At 62.7% G+C, this 15563-nt stretch overlaps 1 protein-coding gene and 1 long non-coding RNA gene across 3 annotated transcripts in view; one reads left to right on the top strand and one right to left on the bottom strand.

The window, feature by feature from the left end:
• The window catches only part of LOC122547321 (beta-1,3-galactosyltransferase 9-like), a 159327-nt gene that overhangs the window by 27279 nt on the left and 116485 nt on the right, over window positions 1–15563 (bottom strand). The window lies entirely within an intron of this gene.
• The window catches only part of LOC148139989 (uncharacterized), a 296390-nt gene that overhangs the window by 161 nt on the left and 280666 nt on the right, over window positions 1–15563 (top strand). The window contains exon 2 of the long non-coding RNA XR_015752995.1: window positions 117–332. This is a non-coding gene — a long non-coding RNA (uncharacterized LOC148139989). The remainder of the gene's footprint in view (window positions 1–116; window positions 333–15563) is intronic.

A 15563-nucleotide genomic window follows, 5' to 3' on the forward strand; every position in this document is an offset into this window, starting at 1 on the left:
CCTTGAGAAGGTGGGGGTGAGCTGCATTTACTGCCCCTGTCCCTAGTTGCCCCCCTTGAGAAGGTGGGGGTGAGCTGCATTTACTGCCCCTGTCCCTAGTTGCCCCCCTTGAGAAGGTGGGGGTGAGCTGCATTTACTGCCCCTGTCCCTAGTTGCCCCCCCTTGAGAAGGTGGGGGTGAGCTGCATTTACTGCCCCTGTCCCTAGTTGCCCCCCTTGAGAAGGTGGGGGTGAGCTGCATTTACTGCCCCTGTCCCTAGTTGCCCCCCTTGAGAAGGTGGGGGTGAGCTGCATTTACTGCCCCTGTCCCTAGTTGCCCCCCCCCTTGAGAAGGTGGGGGTGAGCTGCCTTCTTGAACCGCTGCAGTCCATGTGTTGTGGGTAGACCCACAATGTCCCTTAGGGAGGGAATCCCAGGCTTATTTAAGAGGGGCATGGGATGGTCATTTGGATGGAAATGGGATACAGGGATATGGGAAAAGGCAGGAGATGTGGGATAGAATTGGTGTAGGAGAGATGGACTAAATGGCCTCATTTGGTGCTGTGACAATCCTGTGATTTTTCTAATCTCCCCCCAAGAGCAAACAGCTTCTGTGTCCCCCCAGGTTCTCAGACCCTTCAACTGTGCCACATGGAGGCAGGACGGTTAAGTCGGTGTTTGGCACAAACACACCTTCAGTGCTCAGCCCTTTGAGTGTAGGGGTTGGGACGTCATGCTGAGGTTGTACAGGATGTTGGTCAGGCCTCTTCTAGAATACGGTGTCCAGGTCTGGTCATCCTGCTATAGGAAGGATGATATTAAGCTGGAGAGGGTTCAGAAGAGATTGACCAGGATGTTGCCAGGATTGGAGGATCTGAGCTACAGGGAGAGGCTGAACAGGCTGGGGCTGTTTTCCCTGGAGCGTCGGAGGCTGAGGGGTGACCTTATAGAGGTTTGTAAAATCATGAGGGGCATAGATAGGATAAATAGACAAGTGTCTCCTCCATAAGGTGGGAGATTTCAAAACGAGGGGGCACGTTGGTAAGATGAGAGAGAGAGATTTGAAAAAGACATGAGGGGCAACATTTTTACCCAGAGGGTTCGTGTGTGCAAGGACCTTCTGGAAGGAGTGGTGGATGTGGGGACAGTTCCAACATTTAAAAGACATTTGCACAGATACAGGAGCAGGAACAGTGTGGAGGGATACGGGCCTGGAGCAGGGATACGGGCCTGGAGCAGGGATACGGGCCAGGAGCAGGGATACGGGCCTGGAGCAGGGATACGGGCCTGGAGCAGGGATACGGGCCTGGAGCAGGGATACGGGCCTGGAGCAGGGATACGGGCCTGGTTGAGTTTGGGATGAGGGTCGATATGGGCTGGATGGGCCGAAGGGTCTGTTTCTGTGCTGTACAAACACCTCCCCATCTTTCTAAACTGCAGTGGCTCCAGGACCCACTCCCTCAGAGATCCTCACATGGAAACAGCTCACAGACTGCCTGCCTGTCTGTCTGCCTGTCTGTCTGCCCGTCAGTCTGCTTGCCTGTCTGTCTGCCTGCCTGCCTGCCTGCCTGCCTGCCTGCCTGCCTGCCTGCCTGTCGGTCTGCCTGCCTGCCTGTCGGTCTGCCTGCCTGCCTGCCTGTCAGCCTGCTTGTCTGTCTGCCTGTCTGCCTGCCTGCCTGGCTGTTGGCCTGCCTGTCTGTCTGTCTGCCTGCCTGTCAGCCTGCCTGTCTGTCTGTCTTCCTGCCTGTCTGTCTGCCTGCCTGCCTGCCTGCCTGTCTGTCTGTCTGCCTGCCTGTCTGCCTGCCTGTCTGTCTGCCTGCCTGTCTGCTGGCCTGCCTGTCTGCCTGCCTGTCTGTCTGTCTTTCTGTCTGTCTGTCTTCCTGTCTGTCTGCCTGCCTGTCTGTCTGCCCGCCTGTCTGTCTGCCTGCCTGCCTGTCTGTCTGCCTGCCTGTCTGTCTGTCTTTCTGTCTGTCTGTCTTCCTGTCTGTCTGCCTGCCTGTCTGTCTGCCCGCCTGTCTGTCTGCCTGCCTGCCTGTCTGCTGGCCTGCCAGTCTGCCTGCCTGTCTGTCTGTCTGCCTGTCTGTCTGTCTTCCTGTCTGTCTGTCTATCTGTCTGCCTGGGCCTGCCTGCCTGTCTGCCTATCTGTCTGTCTGCCTGTCTGTCTGCCTATCTGTCTGCCTGGGCCTGCCTGTCTGTCTGCCTATCTGTCTGTCTGTCTGCCTGCCTGTCTGTCTGCCTGCCTATCTGTCTGTCTGCCTGCCTGTCTGCCTGTCTGCCCGCCTGTCTGCCCGCCTGTCTGTCTGACTGCCTGTCTGCCTGCCTGTCTGTCTGCCTGCCTGCCTGCCTGTCTGCCTGCCTGTCTGCCTGCCTGCCTGCCCGCCTGTCTGTCTGCCTGTCTATCTGTCTGCCTGCCTGTCTGCCCGCCTGTCTGCCTGCCTGCCTGCCCGCCTGTCTGTCTGCCTGTCTATCTGTCTGCCTGCCTGTCTGCCCGCCTGTCTGTCTGCCCGCCTGTCTGTCTGCCTGTCTGCCTGCCTGCCTGCCTGTCTGCCTGCCTGCCTGCCTGTCTGCCTGCCTGTCTGTCTGCCTGCCTGCCTGCCTGTATGTCTGCCTGCCTGCCTGTCTGTCTGTCTGTCTTCCTGCCTGTCTGCCTGCCTGTCTGTCTTCCTGCCTGTCTGCCTGCCTGCCTGTCTGCCTGCCTGCCTGGCTGTTGGCCTGCCTGCCTGTCTGTCTGTCTGCCTGTCTGTCTTCCTGCCTGTCTGCCTGCCTGTCTGTCTTCCTGCCTGCCTGCCTGCCTGTCTGTCTGTCTGTCTTCCTGCCTGTCTGCCTGCCTGTCTGTCTGTCTGCCTGTCTGTCTTCCTGCCTGTCTGCCTGCCTGTCTGTCTTCCTGCCTGTCTGCCTGTCTGTCTGCCTGTATGTCTGCCTGCCTGCCTGCCTGTCTGTCTGCCTGTCTATCTGCCTGCCTGCCTGTCTGTCTATCTGCCTGCCTGCCTGTCTGTCTGTCTGTCTTCCTGCCTGTCTGTCTTCCTGCCTGTCTGCCTGCCTGTCTGTCTTCCTGCCTGTCTGTCTGTCTGCCTGTCTATCTGCCTGCCTGTCTGTCTGCCTGTCTGTCTGCCTGCCTGTGTGCCTGTCTGTCTGTCTGTCTGTCTGCCTGTCTGCCTGCCTGTCTGCCTGTCTGTCTGCCTGCCTGTGTGCCTGTCTGCCTGCCTGCCTGTCTGTCTGTCGGTGTGTTAGATACAGGCACCAGCTGATCCACAGGATCACACTGTGGGAACATCACTCGGCATTGGGAAGCTCACTGTCAGGATTGATGTGATTTGGTTTAGAATAAACAAAGAACAATCCAGCAGAGGAACAGGCCCTTCGGCCCTCCAAGCCCGTGCTGCCACATTTTGCCCTTCCATTCTGAAACTGCCTTCACTCACAGGAACAGGAAGGGAATGGAGGGATATGGATCCTGTATCGGTCCAGGTGCTCCTGTGTCTGTATCCACCATCACTCTGGCAGCACGTTCCAGTCACTCACCACCCTCTGTGTGAAAGACCTGCCTCACACATCTCTTTTAAACTCCCTCCCCCCCCTCACACCCTGAACCTGTGTCCCACAGTAACTGACCCCTCCCCCCTGGGAATCAGGCTCACCCTATCCATGTCATTCACAATCTTATAAACTTCTATCAGGTCATCCCTCAACCTCCTGCATTCCCGTGAAAACAAACCCAGTCTCTCCTCAATTCAAAATCCCACAACACCAGGTCATAGTCCAGCAGGTTTATTTGGAAGCACTAGCTTTCGGAGCGTTGCTCGGAACTCGGAAATCTAGTGCTTCCAACTAAACCTGTTGGACTACAACCTGGTGTTGTGGGATTTTGAACAGCCCAGTCCAACCCCAGCATCCCCAAACCCAGTCTCTCTAACCTTTCTTCATCACCAAACATCCTGGTAAACCTTTTCTGCACCCTCTCCAAAGTGTCTGCGTCCCTCTGGGAGGGTGGTGACCAGAACTGTGATAATATTGCAAATGTGGCCAAACGAAAGCTCGAGAAAGTGCAGCACAACCTGTCTCTCCTTCCACGCGAAGCCCCATCCAATGAAGGTCAGTAATTTGTCGTTGTTGTCACACGGCCCTGATTAGAGGCAGCTCACAGCCAACACAGAGTGATCACTGACAGACGGCCAGGCTGAGGGAGACAGGGGACACCGGCCACCACCTCCACAAGAAGCAAGGTCAACATCCAATGGGAAATAGGAGAGAGCTATCCAGCAGAGAGAGGCTGTCCTCGAAACTGTCCCTGACACAAGCTGGACATGCTGCTGTATTCAGAGAGACAGGCAGAGAGAGGGAGAGGGAGAGGGGGAGAGAGAGGGAGGGAGAGGGAGGGAGATAGAGAGAGGGGGGGAGATAGAGAGAGAGGGAGATAGAGAGAGAGGGAGAGAGAGAGGGAGGGAGATAGAGAGAGAGGGAGAGAGAGAGAGGGAGATAGAGGGAGAGGGAGAGAGAGAGAGAGGGAGGGAGATAGAGGGGGGGAGATAGAGAGAGAGGGAGATAGAGAGAGAGGGAGAGAGGGAGAGAGAGAGAGAGAGGGAGAGAGGGAGAGAGAGAGAGAGAGGGAGATAGAGGGAGAGGGAGAGAGAGAGAGGGAGAGGGAGGGGGAGGGAGAGACAGGGAGATAGAGAGAGGGAGATAGAGAGAGAGGGAGGGAGAGAGAGAGGGAGAGAGAGGGAGGGAGAGAGAGAGGGAGAGAGAGGGAGTGAGAGAGAGAGGGAGAGAGAGAGGGAGATAGAGGGAGAGGGAGAGAAAGGGAGATAGAGAGAGGGAGATAGAGAGAGAGGGAGATAGAGAGAGGGAGAGGGAGAGAGAGGGAGATAGACAGAGAGGGAGAAACAGAGAGGGGGAGATAGAGAGAGAGAGGAGGATAGAGAGAGGGAGATAGAGAGAGAGAGAGAGGAGGATAGAGAGAGGGAGATAGAGAGAGAGAGAGGAGGATAGAGAGAGGGAGATAGAGAGAGAGGAGGATAGAGAGAGGGAGATAGAGAGAGAGGGAGATAGAGAGAGAGAGAGGGAGATAGAGGGAGAGAGAGAGAGTGGGAGAGAGAGAGAGTGGGAGAGAGAGGGAGATAGAGAGCGAGGGAGAGAGAGAGAGAGAGAGAGGGAGAGAGAGCGAGGGAGAGAGAGAGAGAGAGGGAGAGAGAGCGAGGGAGAGAGAGCGAGGGAGAGAGCGAGGGAGAGAGAGAGGAACAGAGAGGGAGATAGAGGGAGAGAGAGAGAGAGGGAGAGAGAGAGAGAGAGGGAGGGAGATAGAGAGAGAGGGAGATAGAGAGAGGGAGAGGGAGAGAGAGAGAAAGGGAGATAGAGGGAGAGGGAGAGACAGGGAGATAGAGAGAGGGAGATAGAGAGAGATGGAGAGGGAGATAGAGAGAGAGGGAGATAGAGAGAGAGGGAGGGAGAGAGAGGGAGAGGGAGAGGGAGAGAAAGGGAGATAGAGAGAGGGAGATAGAGAGAGAGGGAGATAGAGAGAGGGAGAGGGAGAGAGAGGGAGAGACAGAGAGGGGGAGATAGAGAGAGAGAGAGGAGGATAGAGAGAGGGAGATAGAGAGAGAGAGAGGGAGATAGAGGGAGAGAGAGGGAGAGGGAGAGAGAGGGAGAGGGAGAGAGAGAGAGAGTGGGAGAGAGAGAGAGAGGGAGAGGGAGAGAGAGAGGGAGAGGGAGAGAGAGGGAGATAGGGAGAGAGAGAGGGAGATAGAGAGAGAGCGAGGGAGAGAGAGAGAGAGCGAGGGAGAGAGAGAGAGCGAGGGAGAGAGAGAGAGAGGGAGAGAGCGAGGGAGAGGGACAGAGAGGGAGAGAGAGCTGCAAGTCGCAGCCCTTCTGAGGACTGAGAGAACCAGTAAAATGGCACAGATCAATTTACAAAGGGCAGCCATCAATTGGAGTAAGGGAGGGGCTAGTAAGGGCTCGCACAGACGGTCGTCAGACCATGACAAGGAATCGACCAGGGAGTTCCGAAACCACGGAGGGTCACACACCGATAGGGACTGGGGAGGGATAGGGACCGGGGAGGGACACACACAGATAGGGACCGGGGAGGGACAGACACCGATAGGGACCGGGGAGGGACACACACCGATAGGGACCGGGGAGGGATAGGGACCGGGGAGGGACACACACCGATAGGGACCGGGGAGGGACACACACCGATAGGGACCGGGGAGGGACACACACCGAGAGGGACCGGGGAGGGACAGACACCGATAGGGACCGGGGAGGGTCACACACCGATAGGGACCGGGGAGGGTCACACACCGATAGGGACCAGGGAGGGTCACACACCGATAGGGACCGGGGAGGGACACACACCGATAGGGACCGGGGAGGGACAGACACCGATAGGGACCGGGGAGGGACACACACCGATAGGGACCGGGGAGGGACACACACCGATAGGGACCAGGGAGGGACACACACCGATAGGGACCGGGGAGGGTCACACACCGATAGGGACCGGGGAGGGTCACACACCGATAGGGACCGGGGAGGGACAGACACCGATAGGGACCGGGGAGGGACAGACACCGATAGGGACCGGGGAGGGTCACACACCGATAGGGACCGGGGAGGGACACACACCGATAGGGACCGGGGAGGGACAGACACCGATAGGGACCGGGGAGGGATAGGGACCGGGGAGGGACAGACACCGATAGGGACCGGGGAGGGTCACACACCGATAGGGACCGGGGAGGGACACACACCGATAGGGACCGGGGAGGGACACACACCGATAGGGACCGGGGAGGGACAGACACCGATAGGGACCGGGGAGGGACAGACACCGATAGGGACCGGGGAGGGTCACACACCGATAGGGACCGGGGAGGGATAGGGACCGGGGAGGGACAGACACCGATAGGGACCGGGGAGGGATAGGGACCGGGGAGGGACACACACCGATAGGGACCAGGGAGGGACACACACCGATAGGGACCGGGGAGGGACACACACCGATAGGGACCGGGGAGGGACAGACACCGATAGGGACCGGGGAGGGACAGACACCGATAGGGACCGGGGAGGGTCACACACCGATAGGGACCGGGGAGGGATAGGGACCGGGGAGGGACAGACACCGATAGGGACCGGGGAGGGACAGACACCGATAGGGACCGGGGAGGGTCACACACCAATAGGGACCGGGGAGGGTCACACACCGATAGGGACCGGGGACGGTCACACACCGATAGGGACCGGGGAGGGACACACACCGATAGGGACCGGGGAGGGACAGACACCGATAGGGACCGGGGAGGGACACACACCGATAGGGACCGGGGAGGGACACACACCGATAGGGACCGGGGAGGGACACACACCGATAGGGACCGGGGAGGGTCACACACCGATAGGGACCGGGGAGGGACACACACCGATAGGGACCGGGGAGGGTCACACACCGATAGGGACCGGGGAGGGACACACACCGATAGGGACCGGGGAGGGACACACACCGATAGGGACCGGGGAGGGATAGGGACCGGGGAGGGACAGACACCGATAGGGACCGGGGAGGGTCACACATCGATAGGGACCGGGGAGGGACAGACACCGATAGGGACCGGGGAGGGACACACACCGATAGGGACCGGGGAGGGACACACACCGATAGGGACCGGGGAGGGACACACACCGATAGGGACCGGGGAGGGATAGGGACCGGGGAGGGACACACACCGATAGGGACCGGGGAGGGACAGACACCGATAGGGACCGGGGAGGGACAGACACCGATAGGGACCGGGGAGGGACAGACACCGATAGGGACCGGGGAGGGACAGACACCGATAGGGACCGGGGAGGGTCACACACCGATAGGGACCGGGGAGGGACAGACACCGATAGGGACCGGGGAGGGTCAGACACCGATAGGGACCAGGGAGAGACAGACACCGATAGGGACCGGGGAGGGACAGACACCGATAGGGACCGGGGAGGGACAGACACCGATAGGGACCGGGGAGGGACAGACACCGATAGGGACCGGGGAGGGACAGACACCGATAGGGACCGGGGAGGGACAGACACCGATAGGGACCGGGGAGGGACACACACCGATAGGGACCGGGGAGGGTCACACACCGATAGGGACCGGGGAGGGACACACACCGATAGGGACCGGGGAGGGACAGACACCGAGAGGGACCGGGGAGGGACAGACACCGATAGGGACCGGGGAGGGACAGACACCGATAGGGACCGGGGAGGGACAGACACCGATAGGGACCGGGGAGGGACAGACACCGATAGGGACCGGGGAGGGTCACACACCGATAGGGACCGGGGAGGGTCACACACCGATAGGGACCGGGGAGGGACAGACACCGATAGAGACCGGGGAGGGTCACACACCGATAGGGACCAGGGAGGGTCACACACCGATAGGGACCGGGGAGGGACACACACCGATAGGGACCGGGGAGGGTCACACACCGATAGGGACCGGGGAGGGACACACACCGATAGGGACCGGGGAGGGACACACACCGATAGGGACCGGGGAGGGACACACACCGATAGGGACCGGGGAGGGTCACACACCGATAGGGACCGGGGAGGGTCACACACCGATAGGGACCGGGGAGGGACACACACCGATAGGGACCGGGGAGGGTCACACACCGATAGGGACCGGGGAGGGACACACACCGATAGGGACCGGGGAGGGACACACACCGATAGGGACCGGGGAGGGACAGACACCGATAGGGACCGGGGAGGGTCACATACCGATAGGGACCGGGGAGGGTCACACACCGATAGGGACCGGGGAGGGATAGGGACCGGGGAGGGACAGACACCGATAGGGACCGGGGAGGGACAGACACCGATAGGGACCGGGGAGGGTCACACACCGATAGGGACCGGGGAGGGACAGACACCGATAGGGACCGGGGAGGGATAGGGACCGGGGAGGGACAGACACCGATAGGGACCGGGGAGGGTCACACACCGATAGGGACCGGGGAGGGATAGGGACCGGGGAGGGACAGACACCGATAGGGACCGGGGAGGGTCACACACCGATAGGGACCGGGGAGGGATAGGGACCGGGGAGGGACAGACACCGATAGGGACCGGGGAGGGTCACACACCGATAGGGACCGGGGAGGGACACACACCGATAGGGACCGGGGAGGGACAGACACCGATAGGGACCGGGGAGGGATAGGGACCGGGGAGGGACACACACCGATAGGGACCGGGGAGGGACACACACCGATAGGGACCGGGGAGGGACAGACACCGATAGGGACCGGGGAGGGACAGACACCGATAGGGACCGGGGAGGGACACACACCGATAGGGACCAGGGAGGGACACACACCGATAGGGACCGGGGAGGGACACACACCGATAGGGACCGGGGAGGGTCACACACCGATAGGGACCGGGGAGGGACAGACACCGATAGGGACCGGGGAGGGACAGACACCGATAGGGACCGGGGAGGGACACACACCGATAGGGACCGGGGAGGGACACACACCGATAGGGACCGGGGAGGGTCACACACCGATAGGGACCGGGGAGGGACAGACACCGATAGGGACCGGGGAGGGACAGACACCGATAGGGACCAGGGAGGGTCACAGACCGATAGGGACCGGGGAGGGACACACACCGATAGGGACCGGGGAGGGATAGGGACCGGGGAGGGACAGACACCGATAGGGACCGGGGAGGGACAGACACCGATAGGGACCGGGGAGGGTCACACACCAATAGGGACCGGGGAGGGTCACACACCAATAGGGACCGGGGACGGTCACACACCAATAGGGACCGGGGAGGGACACACACCGATAGGGACCGGGGAGGGACACACACCGATAGGGACCGGGGAGGGATAGGGACCGGGGAGGGACAGACACCGATAGGGACCGGGGAGGGTCACACACCGATAGGGACCGGGGAGGGACAGACACCGATAGGGACCGGGGAGGGACAGACACCGATAGGGACCGGGGAGGGATAGGGACCGGGGAGGGACACACACCGATAGGGACCGGGGAGGGACACACACCGATAGGGACCGGGGAGGGACAGACACCGATAGGGACCGGGGAGGGACAGACACCGATAGGGACCGGGGAGGGACACACACCGATAGGGACCGGGGAGGGATAGGGACCGGGGAGGGACAGACACCGATAGGGACCGGGGAGGGACACACACCGATAGGGACCGGGGAGGGACACACACCGATAGGGACCGGGGAGGGACACACACCGATAGGGACCGGGGAGGGATAGACACCGATAGGGACCGGGGAGGGACAGACACCGATAGGGACCGGGGAGGGACAGACACTGATAGGGACCGGGGAGGGTCACACACCGATAGGGACCGGGGAGGGACAGACACCGATAGGGACCGGGGAGGGTCACACACCGATAGGGACCGGGGAGGGACAGACACCGATAGGGACCGGGGAGGGACAGACACCGATAGGGACCGGGGAGGGATAGGGACCGGGGAGGGACACACACCGATAGGGACCGGGGAGGGACACACACCGATAGGGACCGGGGAGGGACAGACACCGATAGGGACCGGGGAGGGACAGACACCGATAGGGACCGGGGAGGGATAGGGACCGGGGAGGGACAGACACCGATAGGGACCGGGGAGGGACAGACACTGATAGGGACCGGGGAGGGACAGACACCGATAGGGACCGGGGAGGGACAGACACCGATAGGGACCGGGGAGGGACAGACACCGATAGGGACCGGGGAGGGTCACACACCGATAGGGACCGGGGAGGGTCACACACCGATAGGGACCGGGGAGGGACAGACACCGATAGGGACCGGGAGGGTCACACACCGATAGGGACCGGGGAGGGACAGACACCGATAGGGACCGGGGAGAGACACACACCGATAGGGACCGGGGAGGGACACACACCGATAGGGACCGGGGAGGGACACACACCGATAGGGACCGGGGAGGGTCACACACTGATAGGGACCGGGGAGGGACAGACACCGATAGGGACCGGGGAGGGACACACACCGATAGGGACCGGGGAGGGTCACACACCGATAGGGACCGGGGAGGGTCACACACCGATAGGGACCGGGGAGGGACAGACACCGATAGGGACCGGGGAGGGATAGGGACCGGGGAGGGACAGACACCGATAGGGACCGGGGAGGGACACACACCGATAGGGACCGGGGAGGGATAGGGACCGATAGGGACCGGGGAGGGACACACACCGATAGGGACCGGGGAGGGACAGACACCGATAGGGACCGGGGAGGGATAGGGACCGGGGAGGGACAGACACCGATAGGGACCGGGGAGGGACACACACCGATAGGGACCGGGGAGGGATAGGGACCGGGGAGGGACAGACACCGATAGGGACCGGGGAGGGACAGACACCGATAGGGACCGGGGAGGGTCACACACCGATAGGGACCGGGGAGGGACAGACACCGATAGGGACCGGGGAGGGTCACACACCGATAGGGACCGGGGAGGGTCACACACCGATAGGGACCGGGGAGGGACACTCACCGATAGGGACCGGGGAGGGTCACACACCGATAGGGACCGGGGAGGGACAGACACCGATAGGGACCGGGGAGGGACAGACACCGATAGGGACCGGGGAGGGTCACACACCGATAGGGACCGGGGAGGGTCACACACCGATAGGGACCGGGGAGGGACAAACACCGATAGGGACCGGGGAGGGACAGACACCGATAGGGACCGGGGAGGGTCACACACCGATAGGGACCGGGGAGGGACAGACACCGATAGGGACCGGGGAGGGACAGACACCGATAGGGACCGGGGAGGGACAGACACCGATAGGGACCGGGGAGGGACACACACCGATAGGGACCGGGGAGGGTCACACACCGATAGGGACCGGGGAGGGACAGACACCGATAGGGACCGGGGAGGGACAGACACCGATAGGGACCGGGGAGGGACACACACCGATAGGGACCGGGGAGGGACACACACCGATAGGGACCGGGGAGGGTCACACACCGATAGGGACCGGGGAGGGTCACACACCGATAGGGACCGGGGAGGGACAGACACCGATAGGGACCGGGGAGGGACACACACCGATAGGGACCGGGGAGGGATAGGGACCGGGGAGGGACAGACACCGATAGGGACCGGGGAGGGACACACACCGATAGGGACCGGGGAGGGACAGACACCGATAGGGACCGGGGAGGGACAGACACCGATAGGGACCGGGGAGGGTCACACACCGATAGGGACCGGGGAGGGACAGACACCGATAGGGACCGGGGAGGGTCACACACCGATAGGGACCGGGGAGGGACAGACACCGATAGGGACCGGGGAGGGTCACACACCGATATGGACCGGGGAGGGACACACACCGATAGGGACCGGGGAGGGACACACACCGATAGGGACCGGGGAGGGATAGGGACCGGGGAGGGACACACACCGATAGGGACCGGGGAGGGACAGACACCGATAGGGACCGGGGAGGGACACACACCGATAGGGACCGGGGAGGGACAGACACCGATAGGGACCGGGGAGGGACACACACCGATAGGGACCGGGGAGGGATAGGGACCGGGGAGGGACACACACCGATAGGGACCGGGGAGGGACACACACCGATAGGGACCGGGGAGGGACACACACCGATAGGGACCGGGGAGGTTCACACACCGATAGGGACCGGGGAGGGTCACACACCGATAGGGACCGGGGAGGGACACACACCGATAGGGACCGGGGAGGGACAGACACCGATAGGGACCGGGGAGGGTCACACACCGATAGGGACCGGGGAGGGACACACACCGATAGGGACCGGGGAGGGACACACACCGATAGGGACCGGGGAGGGACACACACCGATAGGGACCGGGGAGGGACAGACACCGATAGGGACCGGGGAGGGTCAGACACCGATAGGGACCGGGGAGGGACAGACACCGATAGGGACCGGGGAGGGACAGACACCGATAGGGACCGGGGAGGGTCACACACCGATAGGGACCGGGGAGGGACAGACACCGATAGGGACCGGGGAGGGACACACACCAATAGGGACCGGGGAGGGACAGACACCGATAGGGACCGGGGAGGGACACACACCGATAGGGACCGGGGAGGGACACACACCGATAGGGACCGGGGAGGGATAGGGACCGGGGAGGGACACACACCGATAGGGACCGGGGAGGGATAGGGACCGGGGAGGGTCACACACCGATAGGGACCGGGGAGGGTCACACACCGATAGGGACCGGGGAGGGACACACACCGATAGGGACCGGGGAGGGACAGACACCGATAGGGACCGGGGAGGGACACACACCGATAGGGACCGGGGAGGGTCACACACCGATAGGGACCGGGGAGGGACACACACCGATAGGGACCGGGGAGGGACAGACACCGATAGGGACCGGGGAGGGTCACACACCGATAGGGACCGGGGAGGGTCACACACCGATAGGGACCGGGGAGGGACAGACACCGATAGGGACCGGGGAGGGACAGACACCGATAGGGACCGGGGAGGGACACACACCGATAGGGACCGGGGAGGGACACACACCGATAGGGACCGGGGAGGGACAGACACCAATAGGGACCGGGGAGGGACACACACCGATAGGGACCGGGGAGGGACACACACCGATAGGGACCGGGGAGGGACACACACCGATAGGGACCGGGGAGGGTCACACACCGATAGGGACCGGGGAGGGACACACACCGATAGGGACCGGGGAGGGTCACACACCGATAGGGACCGGGGAGGGACACACACCGATAGGGACCGGGAGGGACAGACACCGATAGGGACCGGGGAGGGACACACACCGATAGGGACCGGGGAGGGTCACACACCGATAGGGACCGGGGAGGGACACACACCGATAGGGACCGGTGAGGGACACACACCGATAGGGACCGGGGAGGGACACACACCGATAGGGACCGGGGAGGGATAGGGACCGGGGAGGGACAGACACCGATAGGGACCGGGGAGGGTCACACACCGATAGGGACCGGGGAGGGTCACACACCGATAGGGACCGGGGAGGGACACACACCGATAGCGACCGGGGAGGGACAGACACCGATAGGAAACGGGGAGGGATAGGGAGCGATAGGGACCGGGGAGGGATAGGGACCGATAGGGACCGGGGAGGGACACACACCGATAGGGACCGGGGAGGGACACACACCGATAGGGACCGGGGAGGGTCACACACCGATAGGGACCGGGGAGGGACACACACCGATAGGGACCGGGGAGGGTCAGACACCGATAGGGACCGGGGAGGGACAGACACCGATAGGGACCGGGGAGGGTCACACACCGATAGGGACCGGGGAGGGTCACACACCGATAGGGACCAGGGAGGGACAGACACCGATAGGGACCGGGGAGGGTCACACACCGATAGGGACCGGGGAGGGACAGACACCGATAGGGACCGGGGAGGGTCACACACCGATAGGGACCGGGGAGGGACAGACACCGATAGGGACCGGGGAGGGACAGACACCGATAGGGACCGGGGAGGGACAGACACCGATGGGGACCGGGGAGGGACACACACCGATAGGGACCGGGGAGGGACACACACCGATAGGGACCGGGGAGGGACACACACCGATAGGGACCGGGGAGGGACAGACACCGATAGGGACCGGGGAGGGTCACACACCGATAGGGACCGGGGAGGGTCACACACCGATAGGGACCGGGGAGGGACAGACACCGATAGGGACCGGGGAGGGACAGACACCGATGGGGACCGGGGAGGGACACACACCGATAGGGACCGGGGAGGGATAGGGACCGGGGAGGGTCAGACACCGATAGGGACCGGGGAGGGACACACACCGATAGGGACCGGGGAGGGACAGACACCGATAGGGACCGGGGAGGGACAGACACCGATAGGGACCGGGGAGGGACACACACCGATAGGGACCGGGGAGGGACACACACCGATAGGGACCGGGGAGGGACAGACACCGATAGGGACCGGGGAGGGTCACACACCGATAGGGACCGGGGACGGACAGACACCGATAGGGACCGGGGAGGGACAGACACCGATAGGGACTGGGGAGGGACAGACACCGATAGGGACCGGGGAGGGTCACACACCGATAGGGACCGGGGAGGGACAGACACCGATAGGGACCGGGGAGGGACAGACACCGATAGGGACCGGGGAGGGTCACACACCGATAGGGACCGGGGAGGGACAGACACCGATAGGGACCGGGGAGGGACACACACCGATAGGGACCGGGGAGGGACAGACACCGATAGGGACCGGGGAGGGACACTCATCGATAGGGACCGGGGAGGGACAGACACCGATAGGGACCGGGGAGGGACAGACACCGATAGGGACCGGGGAGGGACACTCATCGATAGGGACCGGGGAGGGACAGACACCGATAGGGACCGGGGAGGGACAGACACCGATAGGGACCGGGGAGGGTCACACACCGATAGGGACCGGGGAGGGATAGGGACCG

This window comes from Chiloscyllium plagiosum, unplaced genomic scaffold, assembly GCF_037043375.1.
Source record: "Chiloscyllium plagiosum isolate Xiang-an unplaced genomic scaffold, Cpla_swu_hap1 HiC_scaffold_35, whole genome shotgun sequence".
NCBI lineage: Eukaryota > Metazoa > Chordata > Chondrichthyes > Orectolobiformes > Hemiscylliidae > Chiloscyllium > Chiloscyllium plagiosum.